Source organism: Lagenorhynchus albirostris, chromosome 8 (genome assembly GCF_949774975.1).
Source record: "Lagenorhynchus albirostris chromosome 8, mLagAlb1.1, whole genome shotgun sequence".
Taxonomy (NCBI): Eukaryota; Metazoa; Chordata; class Mammalia; order Artiodactyla; family Delphinidae; genus Lagenorhynchus; species Lagenorhynchus albirostris.
In genome coordinates, this window is record NC_083102.1 from 102359838 (window position 1) to 102380048 (window position 20211).

Sequence of the window (20211 nt, forward strand, 5' to 3'; positions counted from 1 at the left end):
AGAGAAAAAGAAGGACACTACATAATGATCAAGGTATCAATCCAAGAAAAAGATATAACAGTTGTAAATATTTATGCATCCAACATAGGAACACTTCAATATAAGGCAAATGCTAACAGCCATAAAAGGGGAAATTGCCAGTAACACAATAATAGTAGGGAACTTTAACACATCACTTTCACTATTGGACAGAACATTCAAAATGCAAATAAATAAGGAAACACAAGCTTTAAATGACACATTAAACAAGATGGACTTAATTAATATTTATAGGACATTCCATCCAAGAACAACACAATACACTTTCTTCTCAAATGCTCATGGAACATTCTCCAGGATAGACCATATCTTGAGTCACAAATCAAACCTTGATAAATTTAAGAAAATTGAAATCATATCAAGTATCTTTTCCAACCACAACACTATGAGACTACATATCAATTACAGGAAAAAATCTGTAAAAAATACAAACACATGGAGGCTAAACAATACACTACTAAATAGCTAAGAGATCACTGAAGAAATCAAAGAGGAGATCAAAAATTACCTATAACAAAAGACAATGAAAATACGACAACCCAAAACCTATGGGAGGCAGCAAAAGCAGCTCTAGGATGGAAGTTTTTAGGAACACAATCTTACCTCAAGAAACAAGAAAAATGTCAAATAAACAACATAACCTTACACCTAAAGCAAATAGAGAAAGAACAACAACAACAACCAAAAAAACAACTAAAGTCAGCAGAAGGAAGGACATCATAAAGATCAGATCAGAAATAAATGAAAAGGAAATGAAGGAAACAATAGCAAAGCTCAATAAAATTAAAGGCTGGTTCTTTGAGAAGATAAACAACACTGATAAACTGTTGACCAGACACATCAAGAAAAAAAGGGAGAAGATTCAAAACAACAGAATTAGAAATGAAAAAAGAGAAGTAACAACTGACACTGCAGAAATACAAAGGATCATGAGAGATTACTACAAGCAACCGGTATGCCAGTAAAATGGACAACCTGGAAGAAATGGAAAAATTCTAAGAAAAGCACAACGTTCTGAGACTGAACCAGGAAGAAATAGAAAATATAAACAGACCAATCACAAGCACTGACATTGAAACTTTGATTTAAAAATCTTCCAACAAACAAAAGTCCAGGACCAGATGGCTTCACAGGTGAATTCTATCAAACCTTTAGAGAAGAACTAACACCTATCCTTCTCAAACTCTTCCAAAATATATATAGAGAGGAGCACTCCCAAACTCCTTCTACAAGACCACCATCACCCTGATACCAAAACCAGACAAAGATGTCCCAAAAAGAAAACTCCAGGCCAATAACTCTGATGAGCATAGATGCAACAATCCTCAACAAAATACTAGCAAGTAGAATCCCACAACACATTAAACGGATCATACACCATGACCAAGTTGGTTTTATCCCAAGAATGCAAGCATTCTTCAATATACATAAATCATTCAACGTGATACACCATATTAACAAACAAAGGATAAAAAGCATATGATAATCTCAATAGAGGGAGAAAAAGCTTTTAACAAAATTCAACACCCATTTATGATAAAAACTCTCCAGAAAGTAGTCATAGAGGAAAGCTACCTCAACATAATAAAGTCCATGTATGGCAAACTCACAGCCAACATCATTCTCAATGGTGAAAAACTGAAACCATTTCCTCTAAGATCAGGAACAATATAAGGTTGCCCACTCTTACCCCTATTATTCAACACAGTTTTTAAAGTTTTAATCACAGCAATAAGAGAAGAAAAAGAAAAAAAAAAGGAATCCAAATTGGAAAATAAGAAATAATACTGTCCCTGTTTGCAGGTGACATGATACTATACATAGAGAACCCTAAAGGTGCTACCAGAAAACTACTAGAGCTAATCAATGAATTAGGTAGAGTAGCAGGATACAGAATAAATGCACAGAAATCTATTGTGTCACTATACACTAATGATGAAAAGTCTGAAAGAGAAATTAAGGAAACACTCCCATTTACCACTGTGAGAAAAAGAATAAAACACCTATGAATAAACCTACCTAAGAATACAAAAGATCTGTATGCAGAAAACTATAAGATACTGATGAAAGAAATTAAAGATGATACAAACAGTTGGAGGTGTATGCCATGTTCTTAAGTTGGAAGAATCAATATGGTGAAAATGACTGTACTACCCAAAGCAATCTATAGATTCAATGCAATCCCTATCAAACTACCAATGGCATTTTTCACAGAACTTGAACAAAATGTTCCACCATTTGTATGGAAATACAAAAGACCCTGAATAGCCAAAACAAACTTGAAAAAGAAAAACGGAGCTGGAGGAATCAGGCTCCCTGACTTCAGACTACACCACAAAGCTACAGTAATAAAGACAGTATGGTGTTTGCACAAAAAGAGAAATATAGATCAATGGAACAGCATAGAAAGCCCAGAGATAAACCCATGCACATGGAGAAAAGACAGCCTCTTCAATAAATGGTGCTAGGAAAACTGGACAGCTACATATATAAGAATGAAATTAGAACACTCCTAACACCATACACAAAAATAGACTCAAAATGGATTAAGGACCTAAATGTAAGATCAGACACTAGAAAACTCTTAGAGGAAAACAGAGGCAGAACACTCTATGACATAAATCACAGCAAGATTCTTTTAGACCCGCCTCCTAGAGAAATGGAAATAAAAACAAAAATATACAAATGGAACCTAATGAAACTTAAAAGCTTTTGCACAGCAAAGGAAACCATAAACAAGACAAAAAGGCAATGCTCAGAATGAGAGAAAATATTTGTAAATGAAACAATTGACAAAAGATTAATCTCCAAAATACACAAGCAGCTCATGCAGCTCAATTTCAGAAAAACAAACAACCCAATCCAAAAATGGCCAGAAAACTAAATAGACATTTTTCCAAAGAAGATATAGAGATTGCCAACAAACACATGAAAGAATGTTCAACATCACTAATGATTAGAGAAAAGAAAATCAAAATTACAATGAGGTATCACCTCACACAGGTCAGAATGACCATCATCAAAAAGTCTACAAACAATAAATGCTGTAGAGGGTGTGGAGGAAAGGGAACCCTCTTTGCACTGTTAGTGGGAATGTAAATTGATATAGCCACTGTAGAGAACAGTATGGAGGTTCATTAAAAAACTAAAAATAGAACTACCTTATGACCCAGCAATCCCACTACTTGGCATATACACTGAGAAAACCATAATTGAAAAAGAGTCATGTACCTCAATGTTCGTTGCAACACTATTTACAATAGCCAGGACATGGAAGCAACCTAAGTGCCCACCGACAGATGAATGGATAAAGAAGATGTGGCATATATATACAATGGAATATTACTCAGTCATAGAAAGAAATGAAATTGAGTTATTTGTAGTGAGGTTGTTGGACCTAGGGTCTGTCATACAGAGTGAAATAAGTCAGAAAAAGAAAAACAAATACCATATGCTAACACATATATATGGAATCTAAAAAAAAATGGTCATGAAGCACCTAGGGGAAGGACAGGAATAAAGATGCAGATCTAGAGAATGGACTTGAGGACATAGGGAAGTGGAAGCATAAGCTGGGATGAAGTGAGAGAGTGACATTGACATATATACACTACCAAATGTGAAATAGATAGCTAGTGGGAAACAGCCACATAGCACAGGGAGATTAGCTCGGTTCTTTGTGACCACCTAGAGCTGTGGGATAGGAAGTGTGGAAGAGAGACGCAAGAGGGAGGGAATATGGGGATATATGTATACGTATAGCTGATTCACCTTGTTATACAGCAGAAACTAACACAAAATTGTATAGCAATTATACTCCAATAAATATGTTAAAAAATAAATAAAAATTGAAAAAAGAATTTCTGCTCTCCACCTTTTTCTATTATTCTAATCCAAATCATTTTTGCCAGCCTTAGATATGCAATTATCTCATTCAGATGGCTGTTTTTTGTGTTGAGAGGATTATATTTGAATACTAAATTTTATCTGAGCTCTGATCTAACAATACATATAAAAATAGCCCATTGGACTAGTTCTGAATTTAGAAAAACATGTAATTTTGCTTCCATTTTCTTCTGGTATTATTCAAATTGCCATATTAAATAGACAAAGCAGTAAAATTTTAGCTGAGCTTTTACATTTCAGCATAGCTAAGAAGTAAATTTAGAGACTGATGATGACACACTGAACACCAGACTTGAAATTCCATTCATTCCTCCAAACATTCTTCAGAAAATGTCCTTGGCAAGCAGTAGCATGGCTTTTTAACACTTCAGAACATAGGTTTACATGTCTTTGACCAAACCAGGTCCAAGGTCTCCATTGCAAAAAGAATGAATGCATGAATAAGCAGGAATCTAGTCTTCTAGCATTTTCTGCGATCAGGGATCATGCTGGGGTGTGATGTGGCCAAAGTACATTTTGGTATAAGTGAGGAATAATAAACCCTATTTTCCATTAAATTTCCTTTTTGCGAAGAAAAAAAAAGAAAGAAATTTTATTGCTACTGCCGTCAAAATCACTCTCTTTACATCTTTTATGATGTAAAAATTTGCAATTATACTGTAGACTTTATGAGACAGCAAAATAAACAAGCAAACCAAAAAAAGGAGAGCTTATCAGTAATCTGTCCTACTGGTGTAAACAAGAAACTCTGAAATGCAGATAGAGAATTCTAAATAACCTGTAAAGAAGGTTTGCTGAAGGCCATTAATACATGACAGCAACTTTATTTGCTAATTCTGATAGTGAAAGATTCCACACTTTCTATAAATATGTAATTGTCTTAATATTCCAAATGTTAATACTTTGCTTTAAAAACAAAATGTCCTACACACAGCAGACACTCTGAAAATGCTCGTTGATTGTTGGTTAGATTTGATTTAGGGGAGGTCATCTAAAGGGGAATAGATTTCCAATTAAACAATAATTGCTTGGCAGGAAAGAGATGAATGAAAGAAGAGATGCATGGGTCCCCTGGAACCACATTTTCTTCTCCTTTTGGAGCACTGTGGCATCTAATTCTAATGACCACAAAATTACATTTTTATCTGGGCATGTCTTTTGTTCTCCAACTACTAGTGTCGCACGATTTACTCTATTGCCTACACACAAAAAATATCTAAGAATCATTATTGGCAACTTTCTCCCCCTTACCTCTTTATAAATCCATTATCAATTTGACTGATATCTTTGAGATATATCTTTGTTTTATATTTTATTTTATTGAAGTATAATTGATTTAAAACGTTGTGTTAGTTTCTGGTGTACAGCAAAGTGATTCATTTATACATATATATAATATACTAGTTTGCATCTGCTAGTCCCATACTCCCAGTCCATCCCTCCCCATCCACTCCTCCTCCTTATCAACCACAAGTCTGTTCTCTAAGTCTGCGAGTCTGTTTCTGTTTTATAGGTAAGTCCATTTGTGTCATTTTTTTTTTAGATTCCAATTATAAGTGATATCACATGGTATTTGTCCTTCTCTGTCTGACTTACTTCACTTAGTATGATCATCTTTAGGTCAAATACATCTTAGTCTCTTTCTCATGTTTCTGTCCCCCCATCACCTTGTGCTTAGCTATGCCCACCATCCTTCAGCTCTCAGATTAAATGTCAGGTGCTCTTCTTGACTACTCAAAATCTTATTCCTATCGTAGCATCCCATTTGGTTAATTTCTTGTGCTTATCACAATCTATAGTCCTTTTCTTACATTTTCATATATGTCATTCCTACTTTGTAAGTTCCATAAAGGCAAAGACCTTGTCCATCTTTTCATTTATCTAACCCAAAGCCTGATGCACAGTTTGTACACAATTGTGTTTTTTTAAAAAAAATAAAAATATTGTCTCCCTCCATCCATATTTTACTCCCCAAATCTCCCTAACGCATTATAGGTGGAGTAATTATTTAAAGAACAAATTGGATCATGTTGTCCTGCTTACTGCTTTTGATACTATATGTTGGGTTTTCCATTTCTTGAAAACATTGGAACTAATAGTAAATGGAACTTCACCAAAGACATTTTCCTGCCATACCCCACCCCATTAGCTGGATTAGGACCTTCCTCCTCTCTTCAGCCCACTGCGTGGCACTTTGAATTTACTCTTCAATGCAATGATCTGAGATGTAAGTCTGCAATGCCTTTGCTCTTTGCGCTTTGTCCTTCTCATTCACTGGGGGAAGGGACCACATTAGGCTTGGCCATCACCACTCCCATTACAGCAAGCTCCATGCCAGGCATATCGGTCGGTACCAAAGAATGATGGTCAAAAATGAATTCATGATATTTTAATAGAATATCAGATACTTTTTCCTTCTGAAGGTAAATTTTCATTTTTTTAAATTTGATTATGTGGACACCAAATATTTGCTGCATTCTGGAACAATTTCCACTTGTTACTATCAATTACTTTTTCAGATCAAATCATTTACTTTTTCTTTTTGATTTTTTTTCTCAACTATGCTATTGATTTTTAATTGCATTTTTATTGAAGTATAGTTGAGTTACAATGTTGTGTTAGTTTTAAGTGTACAGCAGAGTGATTCAGTTATATATATATATATTTTTTTCAGATTCTTTTCTGTTTTAGATTATTGCAAGATATTGAGTATAGTTCCCTGTGCTATACAGTAGGTCTTTGTTGCTTACATATTTTACATACAGTAGTGTGTATATGTTAATCCCAAACTCCTAATTTATCTCTGCCCCCCCCACCTGCCCTGCTGTCCCCTTTGGTAACCATAAGTTTGTTTTCTGTGTCTTCAAATCTTTTAATTTTGATGTTTCTTTTGAGCCATATCTGTGAGTCTCCTCCTGAGGAATTTCTATATTTTTCATAGTGAGAAATACTACTAAGAATCACTTATATTTTTATCACTTATAAATGCTTCCCAAATGCTGTGATTTGTAAATGTATTTTCTCTTTCACATCTCACATTAACACTCTTGGGTAGTTTTTAACCTCCATTTTAGACACAAGGAATTTGATTCTTAAGATGCAGCAAATTAGGATTTGGAACCATGTAAGTTTAACTTGACTCCTACATGCTGTTCTATCTCCTTATCAATTTCTGGGATTAGACTAGGAAGTTGGAAAAAATAAGGTCTTTGAAAGGCTGAGTTATAAACCACCACACAGATTGAATGGAAGTCTGTTATAGTGAACCATATTTTTCCTGTTTGCTCACATCCTTAGTATTTTAGACCAGTGCTCAGACCTTTATATCCTCTGCAGGTGAATTTAAAGGAGGGTCTTTGGACCTGAAGGTGGTATCTTTACTATGGAAATGTGGTTCCCAACAAGGAGCTCTACACTAAGACTGCACGTGGGCAAGTGACTGGTCAGGAATCACCCTCCCTTTCCTCAAGCCTCACAAACCCCCTTGTACTGGAGATAAAATTTAAAAATCTAAGAGACCACAACAGATTGACCCCAAATTTATCAAGTTGTTATGTTGAAAGTCTGTGTCTATGGAAGAGCAGGATTAAAAGCCAGGTAGCAACTGTCTACTCACCATTGTAAAATTGGGGTCCCATCTGTGGGGCAAATAAATAGGATCTCTTTTAAGTGTTGGCAATGGTCAGTGGACTGCAGCTGCATGAAATTAGTTTAATTCCTGTGATGGTTAATCTTTGGTGTCAACTTGACTGGGCCACAGGCTTCCCAGATTAAACACTATTTCTGGGTGTGTCTGTGAGGGTGTTTCTTTATGAAATTAGCATTTCAATCTGTGGGCTTGGTAAAGTAAATCACCCTCCCCAATGTGGGTAGGTATTACCCAATCTGTTAAGGGCCTGAATAGAACAAGAGGTGGAGAAAGGAAAGATTTGTCCCCTTCCTGCCTTTCTGCTGAGCTGGGCCATCTCATCTTTTCCTGCTCTTGCACTGGGACTTAACACCACTGGCTCCCCTGGTTCCCAGGCCTTCAGATTCAGATTGGAATTACACCACCGGCTTTCCTGGGTCTCCAGTTTGCAGACAGCAGATCCTGGGATTTCTCAGATTCCTTAATAGTATGAGCCAATTCCTCATAGTCAAACAATCTCTCTGTCACTATATATATATCTACATACATGCACACACACACATTATATACATTTCTCTTTCCAAGGGATGTGAATAATTGACTATCAAACATTTGAAATATCTATGCACATGAAATATAGAGGTACTTCATTCACCCATTTTGTCCTATGCTCTGTGCTGGTATCTGGAATGCACTCGTGAATTCAATACAGACTGAGCCCGCCAGGAACTCATAGTCCCAGGAGGAGAGAGATGGGGGCAATCTCAAGGCCAAAACAAAGTAAGCAATAGCAGGAAGGGTAACATAGGGTGTTAAAAAAGTAAGGAGATAGAACCCCTGGTACCTCACAGAAGATTTTTGGAGGAGGGGGTCAGTGAAATGAAATCTTGAAGAAGGAAGAACATTTAACCATATTGAGGAAGAGGAGAGCTCTTCTAGGTTGAGAGATTCACATCTGAAGGCCTACTTGCATATAAGCATGGTTCATTCAGGGAACTTCAAATAGTTCAAATAGATGGTAGAGCAGTATGAGTGACCAGAGGAGAGATAAAGAAGGCTCATGATATGAAGACCTTGTATTCATTTGTGTAGAATTCACCTACAAGTCAAAGGCAAGAACTGAAAAGATCAGAACCAGTGAGCATCACAGTTAGCTCCAGATTACCAGTATGTGGTCAGGGTGGCTGCTGGGAAGATCTTCCTTGGGAGGGCTCAGTGGTTCTGTGTCCCATGAAGCAGAAAGCTGTGCTGGTCTAGGCTCAGTCTATGGAGACTGGGAAGCAAAGACAAGGAGCCAGGGGAGTTCTGGGGGGAAGATTGAAAGGATGGCTCATTGCAAGTTGTCAGAAAAGGAAAGAACTGCAAAGAGGAATAAATTAATGAATAAAAAATTGGTGATGGGAACCAGGGACTTGTCTTACAATGGAAGAAGCATTGCGGTGGGAACAAATAAATGAGTGTCAAGGCTGGGAAGTTAGGTTCTATAACTTTCTTAAAGCTGAATTTCAGTTACATATGTAATTGAAATCAATCTTTTCTCATGTTAAGATTCCATAATATCATTGTATTTAATTGCATACAATTTGTGTACCATAAAACAATAAGAAATGTGTTATGCTCCTGGAATGTACCACTTCCATTGTTCTGACTGGAGTTTGATTCACCTTCAAATTCTGAAAGGTTATCCTGCAACCTAAAAGCTGTTTGATAAACAACTAGCATTTGAGGATGAATATTAAACTAATGTCCTGTGCATTGTTCATATTCTTTCACAGCTTGCACAAATTTCAATTTTTGTAATGTAATTTAACATCTATGGGCAGTGAATTATTTGTAGGTATTAATCACACAAGATTATTTCCCTTTTAAGGATTTCCTCTATTGTTAGCCATTCAAATCAATATCCACCAGCCAAAATAGAAAATGAATATCTGATTATTATCTGTTGCTTATTTAACATTGTTCTCATTTATTGTGAGTCTTTTTCACCAATTGATCTAACAGTGAGGCATTGTTTCATAACTTTCTTTTATCTGATTCCTTTAACTTTGCCATTCAACTTCAAGTTCTATTTAATGCTCTTTGGCAGTATTGCAATAACTCTCTTCTTTTGTGTAGAAAAAATTTCCCCACCAATAGAAGGTGGTGGATGTTCTATGCTAAAATAGCACTGGAAAGCTCTGGGTTAAACTCTGTTAACTGAATAACTTTTTAAAGTTCATTTTGAACTCCCAGGGTCATTCAAAACTATGCTTCCCAAACTTATTTTGTTGAGTTCCTTTTTCAATTAGTTTTAGTGGGGCTAGAATTACCTCAGGATATCTCCTTGAAAAGCCCTGTTCTAAATGTTACATCTGCATTGACCTTTTCCTCACAACTGCTGACCAGTTACCTTACTTTCAAAAAACATATAGAGTTTCTCAATAACTATATAAAAATGTTGATATTATTGAGTAGAAATCCACAATTTGACACAAACTCACTCCTGTTCTATTACATCCCACTACACACCTGTTGTGTGGACATGATAGTCAGTGCTCAAATACTCCATCCATGTTTACATAATACTATATTCCAGTTTTTTGGCAGGAATATCTTTCCCACCTACCCATACTCTGCCTTCCATTCATGGCACAAGTAATATTTTTCTTTAAGAACCCAATTTTTTACCACCTTATAAATGGAGTCTAAAATTTTTACTATAGGGCTTCCCTGGTGGCACAGCAGTTGGGAGTCTGCCTGCCGATGCAGGGAGCACAGGTTCGTGCCCCGGTCCAGGAAGATCCCACATGCCATGGAGCGGCTGGGCCCATGAGCCATAGCTGCTGAGCCTGCATGTCCGAAGCCTGTGCTCCGCAAAGGGAGAGGCCACAACAGTGAGAGGCTCGCGTACCGAAAAAATAAAATAAAATTTAAAAAATAAATAAAATTTTTACTATAGACTACACAGCCTTTAAATGTCCCTCCTGCATCTCCAACATTTTCTAGAAATTCACTTTCATTGTCACAAAGCCCTTCTCATTTCAGAGACTGCCATGCTTATTCCCTTTGCCTAAACTGTTTTTCCCCCTTTGCTTCCATCATACAATCCTTCACTGCATTCAGTCTCACCTGAAATACCTCCTCTTCTAAGAGGTCCTCCTTAACAACTTATTAGTATAGCATCTTCTTTGTAGCTTCCACTCTTAAATGTTTCCTTCACCCTTATTATTTATTAACATGACATTTTATTTATTGGTGTATTGTCCCTCCTACAAGAATGTGAGCTCTATCACAGAAAAGACTTGGATTCTTCTGTTCAGTGTGTTTTTCTATTATCTCTCCACCACGGAAGAGTTTTTGACTCAATAAATATATATATATTTTTTTCTGACATATATAAAGTATTGATTTTTTTTTTATTTTTTAACATCTTTATTGGGGTATAATTGCTTTACAATGGTGTGTTAGTTTCTGCTTTATAACAAAGTGAATCAGTTATACAGATACATATGTCCTCATATCTCTTCCCTCTTGCGTCTCCCTCCCTCACACCCTCCCTATCCAACCCCTCTAGGTGGTCACAAAGCACAGAGCTGATCTCCCTGTGCTATGCAGTTGCTTCCCTCTAGCTACCTATTTTATGTTTGGTAGTGTATATATGTCCATGCCACTCTCTCACTTTGTCTCAGTTTACCCTTCCCCTTCCCCGTATCCTCAAGTCCATTATCTAGTAGGTCTGTGTCTATTCCTGTCTTGCCCCTAGGTTCTTCATGACCTTTTTTTTTTTTTTTAGATTCCATATATATGTGTTAGCATATGGTATTTGATTTTCTCTTTCTGACTTACTTCACTCTGTATGACAGACTCTAGGTCCATCCACCTCACTACTAATAACTCAATTTTGTTTCATTTTATGGTTGAGTAGTATTCCATTGTATATATGTGCCAAATCTTCCTTATCCATTCATCTGTTGATGGACATTTAGGTTGCTTCCATATGCTGGCTATTGTAAATAGAGCTGCAATGAACATTTTGGTACATGACTCTTTTTGAATTATGGTTTTCTCAGGGTATATGCCCAGTAGTGGGATTGCTGGGTCATATGGTAGTTCTATTTGTAGTTTTCTAAGGAACCTCCATATTGTTCTCCATCGTGGCTGTATCAATTTACATTCCCACAAACAGCGCAAGAGTGTTTCCTTTACTCCACACCCTCTCTGACATTTATTGTTTCTAGATTTTTTGATGATGGCCATTCTGACCAGTGTGAGATGATATCTCACTGTAGTTTTGATTTGCAATTCTCTAATGATTAATGATGTTGAGCATTCTTTCATGTGTGTGTTGGTAATCTGTATATCTTCTTTGGAGAAATGTCTATTATGTCTTCTATGCATTTCTGGATTGGGTTGTTTGTTTTTTTGTTATTCAGCTGCATGAGCTGCTTGTAAATTTTGGAGATTAATCCTTTGTCAGTTGCTTCATTTGAAAATATTTTCTCCCATTCTGAGGGCTGTCTTTTGGTCTTGTTTATGGTTTCCTTTGCTGTGCAAAAGCTTTTAAGTTTCATTAGGTCCCATTTGTTTATTTTTGTTTTTATTTCCATTTCTCTAGTAAGTGGGTCAAAACGGATCTTGCTGGGCTTCCCTTGTGGTGCAGTGGTTGAGAGTCCACCTGCCAATGCACAGGACACGGGTTCGTGCCCTGGTCCTGTACGATCCCACATGCTGCAGAGTGGCTAGGCCCATGAGCCATGGCCACTGAGCCTGCACGTCCGGAGCCTGTCCTCTACAACAGGAGAGGCCACAACAGTGAGAGGCTCACATACTGCAATAAATAAATAAATAAAGGATCTTGCTGTGATTTATGTCATATAGTGTTCTGCCTATGTTTTCCTCTAAGAGTTTGATAGTGTCTGGCCTTACATTTAGTTCTTTAATCCATTTTGAGTTTTGTTTATTTTTTTTTCTGTATGGTGTTAGGGAGTTTTCTAATTTCATACATCTCCATGTACCTGTCCAGTTTTCCAAGCACCACTTATTGAAGAGGTTGTCTTTTCACCGCTGTATATTCTTGCCTCCATTACCAAAGATCAGGTTTTTCTCCTTCAATTTGTTAATATGGTGTATCACGTTGATTGATTTGCGTATATTGCAGAATCCTTGCATTCCTGGAATAAACCTTACTTGATCATAGTGTATGATCCTTTTAATATGCTGTTGGATTCTGTTTGCTAGTATTTTGTTGAATGTTTGCATCTATGTTCATCAGTAATATTAGCCTGTAGTTTTCTTTCTTTGTGACATCTTTTTCTGGTTTTGGTATCAGGGTGATTGTGGCCTTGTAGCATGAGTTTGGGAGTGTTCCACCCTCTGCTGTATTTTGGAAGAGTTTGACAAAGATACGTGTTAGCTCTTCTCTAAATGTTTGATAGAATTCACCTGTGAAGCCATCTGGTCCTGGACTTTTGTTTGCTGGAAGATTTTTAATCACAGTTTCAATTTCAGTGCTTGTGATTGGTCTGTTTATATTTTCTATTTCTTCCTGGTTCAGTCTCAGAAGGTTGTGCATTTCTAAGAATTTGTCCATTTCGTCCAGGTTGTCCATTTTATTGGCATAGAGTTGCTTGTAGTAATCTCTCATGATCTTTTGTATTTCTGCAGTGTCAGTTGTTACTTCTCCTTTTTCATTTCTAATTCTATGATTTGAGTCTTCTCCCTTTTTTTCTTGATGACTCTGGTTAATGGTTTACCAATTTTGTTTATCTTCTCAAAGAACCAGCTTTTAGTTTTATTGATCTTTGCTATCATTTCCTCCATTTCTTTTTCATTTATTTCTGATCTGATCTTTATGATTTCTTTCCTGCTTCTAACTTTGGGTTTTTTTTTTTTGTTCCTCTTTCTCTAATTGCTTTAGGTGCAAGGTTAGGTTGTTTATTTGAGATGTTTCCTGTTTCTTAAGGTAGGATTGTATTGCTCTAAACTTCCCTCTTAGAATTGCTTTAGTTGCATCCCATAGGTTTTGGGTCATCATGTCTTCACTGACATTTGTTTCTAGGTATTTTTTGATTTCCTCTTTGAATTTTTCAGTGATCCCTTCGTTATTAAATAGTGTATTGTTTAGCCTCTATGTGTTTGTATTTTTTACAGAACTTTTCCTGTAATTGATATCTAGTCTCATATTATTGTGGTCAGAAAAGACACTTGAAATGATTTCAATTTTCTTAAATTTATCAAGTCTAGAGTTGTGACCCAAGATATGATCTATCCTGGAGAATGTTCCATGAGCACTTGAGAAAAATATGTATTCTTTTGTTTTTGGATGGAATGTCCTATAAATATCAATTAAGTCCATCTTGTTTAATGTATCATTTAAAGCTTGTGTTTCCTTATTTATTGTAATTTTAGATAATCTATCCATTGCTGAAAGTGGGGTGTTAAAATCCCCTACTATGATTGTGTTACTGTCAATTTCCCCTTTTATGGCTTTAGGTATTTGCCTTACGTATAGAGATGCTCCTATGTTGGGTGCATACGTATTTACAATTGTTATATCTTCTTCTTGGATCGATCCCTTGATCATTTTGTAGGGTCCTTCTCTGTCTCTTGTAATAGTCTTTATTTTAAAGTCTATTTTGTCTGATATGAGAATTACTACTCCAGCTTTCTTTTGATTTCCATTTGCATGGAATATCCTTTTCCGTCCCCTCACTTTCAGTCTGTATGTGTCCCTAGGTCTGAAGTGGGTCTCTTGTAGACAGCATATATATGGGTCTTGTTTATCCATTCAGCCAGTCTGTGTCTTTTGGTGGGAGCACTTAATCCATTTACATTTAAGATAAATATCAATATGTATGTTCCTATTCCCATTTTCTTAAATGTTCTGGGTTTATTACTGTAGTTCTTTTCCTTCTTTTGTGTTTCTTGCCTAGAGAATTTCCTTTAGCATTTGTTGTAAAGCTGGTTTGCTGGTGCTGAACTCTCTCAGCTTTTGCTTTTCTGTAAAGGTTTTAATTCCTCCATCAAATCTGAATGAGATCCTTGCTGGGTAAAGTAAATTTGGTTATAGTTTTTTCTCCTTCATCACTTTAAATATGACCTGCCACTCTCTTCTGGATTGCAGAGTTTCTGCTTAAAGATCAGCTGTTAACCTTATGGGGATTCCCTTGTGTGTTATTTGTTGTTTTTCCATTGCTGCTTTTAATATGTTTTCTTTGTATTTAATTTCTGATAGTTTGATTCATATGTGTCTTGCATGTTTCTCCTTGGATTTATCCTGTATAGGACTCTCTGTCCATCATGGACTTGATTAACTGTTTCCTTTCCCATATTATGTAACTTTTCAACTATAATCTCTTTAAATATTTTCTTGTCCCTTTCTTTTTCTCTTCTTCTTCTGGGACCCCTATAATTCAAATGTTGGTGTGTTTAATGTTGCCCCAGAGGTCTCTGAGAGTGTCCTCAGTTCTTTTCATTCTTTTTTCTTTATTCTGCTCTGCAGTAGTTATTTCCAGTATTTTATCTTCCAGGTCACTTTTCCGTTCTACTGCCTCAGTTATTCTGCTATTGATCCCTTCTAGAGTATTTTTAATTTCATTTATTGTGTTGCTCATCATTGTTTGTTTCCTCTTTAGTTCTTCTAGGTCTTTGTTAAATGTTTCTTGCATTTTCTTTATTCTATTTCCAAGATTTTGGATCATCTTTCCTATCATTATTCTGAATTCTTTTTCAGGTAGACTGCCTATTTCCTCTTCATTTGTTAGGTCTGGTGGGTTTTAACCTTGCACCTTCATCTGCTGTGTGTTTTTCTGTCTTCTCATTTTGCTTATCTTACTGTGTTTGGGGTCTCCTTTTTGCAGGCTGGAGGTTCTTAGTTCCCACTGTTTTTTGTGTCTGTGCCCCGTGGTTAAGTTTGGTTCAGTGGGTTGTGTAGCTTTCCTAGTGTAGGGTACTAATGCCTGTGTTCTGGTGCATGAGGCTTGATCTTGTCTTTCTGGTGGGCAGGTCCATGTCTGATGGTGGGTTTGGGGGTGTCTGTAGCCTTATTATGATTTTAGGCAGCCTCTATGCTAATGGATGGGGCTGTGTTCCTGTCTTGCTAGTTGTTTGGCATAGGGTGTCCAGCACTGTAGCTTGATGGTCGTTAAGTGAAGCTGGGTCTTGGTGTTAAGAGGGAGATCACTGGGAGATTTTCATCATTTGATATTACGTGGAGCTGGGAGGTCTGTTGTGGACCAGTTTCTTGAAGTTGGCTCTCCCACCTCAGTGGCAAAGCCCTGAAACCTGGCTGGAGCATTGAGAGCCTGTCCTACACACAGCTCAGAAGAAAAGGGGGAAAAAAGTGGAAAGAAATAAAGAAAGAGGATAAAATAAATTAAGATAAAATAAAATAAAGTTATTAAAAGATAATTATTAAGAAAAAAAAATTTTAAGTAAAAAGAAAAACAACTGGGGCTTCCCTGGTGGCGCAGCGGTTGAGAGTCCGCCTGCCAATGCAGGGGACGCGGGTTCGTGCCCCGGTCCGGGAAGATCCCACATGCCGTGGAGCGGCTGGGCCCATGAGCCATGGCCGCTGAGCCTGTGCGTCCGGAGCCTGTGCTCCGCGGCGGAAGAGGCCACAGCAGTGAAAGGCCTGCGTACCAAAAAAAGAAAAAAAAGTAAAAAAGAAAAACAACTGACAGTCAGAACCCTAGGACAAATGGTGAAAGCAAAGCTATACAGATAAAATCTCACACAGAAGCATACACATACACACTCACAAAAAGAGGAAAAGGGGTAAAAATAATATATCTTTGTTCTCAAAGTCCACCTCCTCAATTTGGTATGATTCATTTTCTATTCAGGTATTTCACAGATGCAGTGTACATCAAGTTGATTGTGGACCTTTAATCCACTGCTCTGAGGCTCCTGGGAGGGTTTCCCTTTCTTTTCTTTGTTCACACAGCTCCCTGGGTTCAGCTTTGGATTTGGCCCTGCCCCTGTGTATCCGTCGCTGGAGGGCGTCTGTTCTTCGCTCAGACAGGACAGGGTTAAAGGAGCCGCTGATTCGGGGGCTCTGGCTCACTCAGGACAGGGGGAGGAAGGGGTATGTATGTGGGGCGAGCTTGTGGCAGCAGAGGCTAGCGTGACGTTGCACCAGCCTGAGGCACACCTTGTCTTCTCCCGGGGAAGGTGTCCCTGGATCAAGGCACCTTGGCAGTGGTGGGCCGCACAGGCTCCCAGGAGGGGAGGTGTGGATAGTGACCTGTGCTCACACACAGGCTTCTTGGTGGCGGCAGCAGCGGCCTTAGCATCTCATGCCCATCTCTGATGTCCGTGCTGATAGCCGTGGCTCCTGCCCATCTCTGGAGCTCCTTTAAGTGGCGCTCTTAATCCCCTCTCCTTATGCCCCAGGAAAAAAAGAGGGAAGAGAAAGTCTCTTGCCTCTTCATCAGCTCCAGGCTTTTTCCCAGACTCCCTCCCAGCTAGCTGTTGCGCACTTACCCCTTCAGGCTGTGTTCATACCGCCAACCCCAGTCCTCTCCCTGGGATCTGACCTCCGAAGCCTGAGCCTCAGCTCCCAGCCCCTGCCTGCCCCGGCGGGTGAGCAGACCAGCCTCTCGGGCTGGTGAGTGCTGGTTGGCACCGATCCTCTGTACAGGTATCTCTCCACTTTGCCCTCTGCACCCCTGTTGCTATTTTCTCCTCCGTGGCTCCGAAGCTACCCCCTCTGCCACCCACAGTCTCTGCCTGTGAAGGGGCTTCTAGTGAGTGGAAACCTTTCCTCCTTCACAGCTCCCTCCCACTGGTGCAGGTCCCATCTCTATTCTTTTGTCTCTGTTTTCTCTTTTTCTTTTGCCCTACCCAGGTACGTGTGGAGTTTCTTGCCTTTTGGGAGGTCTGAGGTCTTCTGCCAGCATTCAGTAGGGGTTCTTTAGGAGTTGTTCCACGTGTAGATGTATTTCTGATGTATCTGTGGAGAGGAAGGTGATCTCTGTGTCTTATTCTTCCATCATCTTCTCCAGAATCTCCTTGTTTCTTGAGGTAGGATTTTATTGCTATAAACTTCCCTCTTAGAACTGTTTTTGCTGCAACCCATAGGTTTTGGGTTGTCATGTTTTCATTGTCATTTGTTTCTAGGTATTTTTTTTTATTTCCTCTTTGATTTCTTCAGTGTTCTCTTGGTTATTAAGTAGTATATTGTATAGCCTCCATTTGTATTTTTTACAGATTTTTTTCCTGTAATTGATATCTAGTCTCATGGCGCTGTGGTCAAAAAAGATACTTGATACAATTTCAATTTTCTTAGCTTTACCAATGCTTGATTTATGACCCAATATATGATCTATCCTGGAGAATGTTCCATGAGCACTTGAGAAGAATGTGTATTCTGTTGTTTTTGGATGGAATATCCTATAAATATCAAATAAGTCCATCTTTTTTAATGTATCATTTAAAGTTTGTGTTTCCTTATTTATTTTCATTTTGGATCATCTGTCCATTTGTGAAAGTGGGGTTTTAAAGTCCCCTACTATGATTGTGTTACTGTCTATTTCACCTTTTATGGCTGTTAGTATTTGCCTTATGTATAGAGGTGCTCCTATGTTGGGTGCTTAAATATTTACAATTGTTATATCTTCCTCTTGGATTGATCCTTTGATCATTATGTGGTGTCCTTCTTTGTCTCTTGTAATAGTCTTTATTTTAAAGTCTATTTTGTCTGATATGAGAATTACTACTCCAGCTTTCTTTTGATTTCCATTGGCATAGAATATCTTTTTCCATCCCCTCACTTTCAGTATGTATGTTTCCTTACGTCTGAAATGGGTCTATTGTAGAGAGCATATATAGTGGTCTTGTTTTTGTATCCATTCAGCCAGTCTATGTCTTTTGTTTGGAGCATTTAATCCATTTACATTTAAGGTAATTATCGATATGTTTGTCCTATTACCATTTTCTTAATTGTTTTGGGTTTGTTTTGTAGGTCTTTTCTTCTCTTGTGTTTCCTGCCTAGACAAGTTCCTTTAGCATTTCTTGTAAAGCTGGTTTGGTGGTGCTGAATTCTCTTAGCTTTTGCTTGTCTGGAAAGCTTTTAATTTCTCCGTCAAATCTTAATTAGATACTAACTGTGTAGAGTAATCTTGGTTATAGGTTTGTCTTCTTCATCACTTTAATTATGTCCTGCCACTCCCTTCTGGCTTGCAGAGTTTCTGCTGAAAGGTCAGCTGTTAACCTATGGGTATTCCCTTTTGTATTATTTGTTGTTTTCCCCTTGATGCTTTTAATATTTTTTCTTTGTATTTAACTTTTTATAGTTTGATTAATATGTGTATTTTTGCGTTTCTCCTTGGCTTTATCCTGTATGGGACTCTTTGCACTTCTTAGACTTGATTAACTATTTGCTTTCCCATATTAGGGAAGTTTTCAACCTTAATCTCTTCAAATATTCTCTCGGTCCCTTTCTTTTTCTCTTCTTTTTTTGGGACCTGTATAATTCGAATGTTGGTGTGTTTAATGCTGTCCCAGATGTCTCTGTGACTGTCTTCAATTCTTTTCATTCTTTTTTTCTGTATTTTTCTCTGCAGTAGTTATTTCCACTATTTTATCTTCTAGGTCACTTGTCCGTTCTTCTGCCTCAGTTATTCTGCTATTGATCCCTTGTAGAGAACTTTTAATTTCATTTATTTTGTTGTTCATCACTGTTTCTTTGTTCTTTACTTCTTTGCTGTCCTTAAACGTTTCTTATATTTTCTCCATTTTATTTCCAAGATTTTGGATCATCTTTACTATCATTATTCTGAATTCTTTTTCAAGTAGACTGCCTATTTCCTCTTCATTTGTTAGTTCTGGTGGGTTTTTGCCTTGCTTCTTCATCTGCTGTGTGTTGTTTCTCTGTCTTCTCATTTTGCTTAACCTAGTATGTTTGTGGTCTCCTTTTTGCAGACTGCAGGTCTGTAGTTCCCGTTGTTTTTGGTGTCTGTCCTCAGTGGCTCAGCTTGGTTCTGTGGCTTGTGTAGGCTTCCTGGTGCAAGGGACTAGTGTCTGTGTTCTCGTGGATGAGGCTGCATTTTGTCTTTCTGGTGGGCAGGTCCACGTCTGGTGGTATATTTGGGGGTTTCTGTGGCCTTATTATGATTTTAGGCAGCCTTTCTGCTAATGGATAAGGCTGTGTTCCTGTCTTGCTAGTTGTTTGGCATAGGGTGTCCAGCACTGTAGCTTGCTGGTCATGAGTGGAGCTAGTTGTTAGCATTGACATGGAGATCTCTGAGAAAGTTTTCATTGTTTGATATTACATGGGGCTGGAAGGTGTCTGGTTGAGCAATGTACTGAACTTGGCTGTCCCACCTCAGAGCCTCAGGCCTGACAAACGATCAGAGCACCAAGACCCTGTCTGGCACTCAGCTCAAAAGGAAAGGGAGGAAAAAAAATGAAGAATGAAAGAAAAATAATAATAATAAAATACAATTATTAAAATAAAAAGATAAATATTTTTTAAATTAAATAATAAAGAGTAATTAAAAAAAGAAAGAAAGAAGAGAACAACTGAACCAAAAAACATATATACCAGTGATAACAACCGGCATGAAATATACTAAAAAAAAGCAAAAACGAAGAGAGCAACCAAATCAATAAACAAATCTACCAATGATAATAAGCTCTAAATACTAAACTAAGAT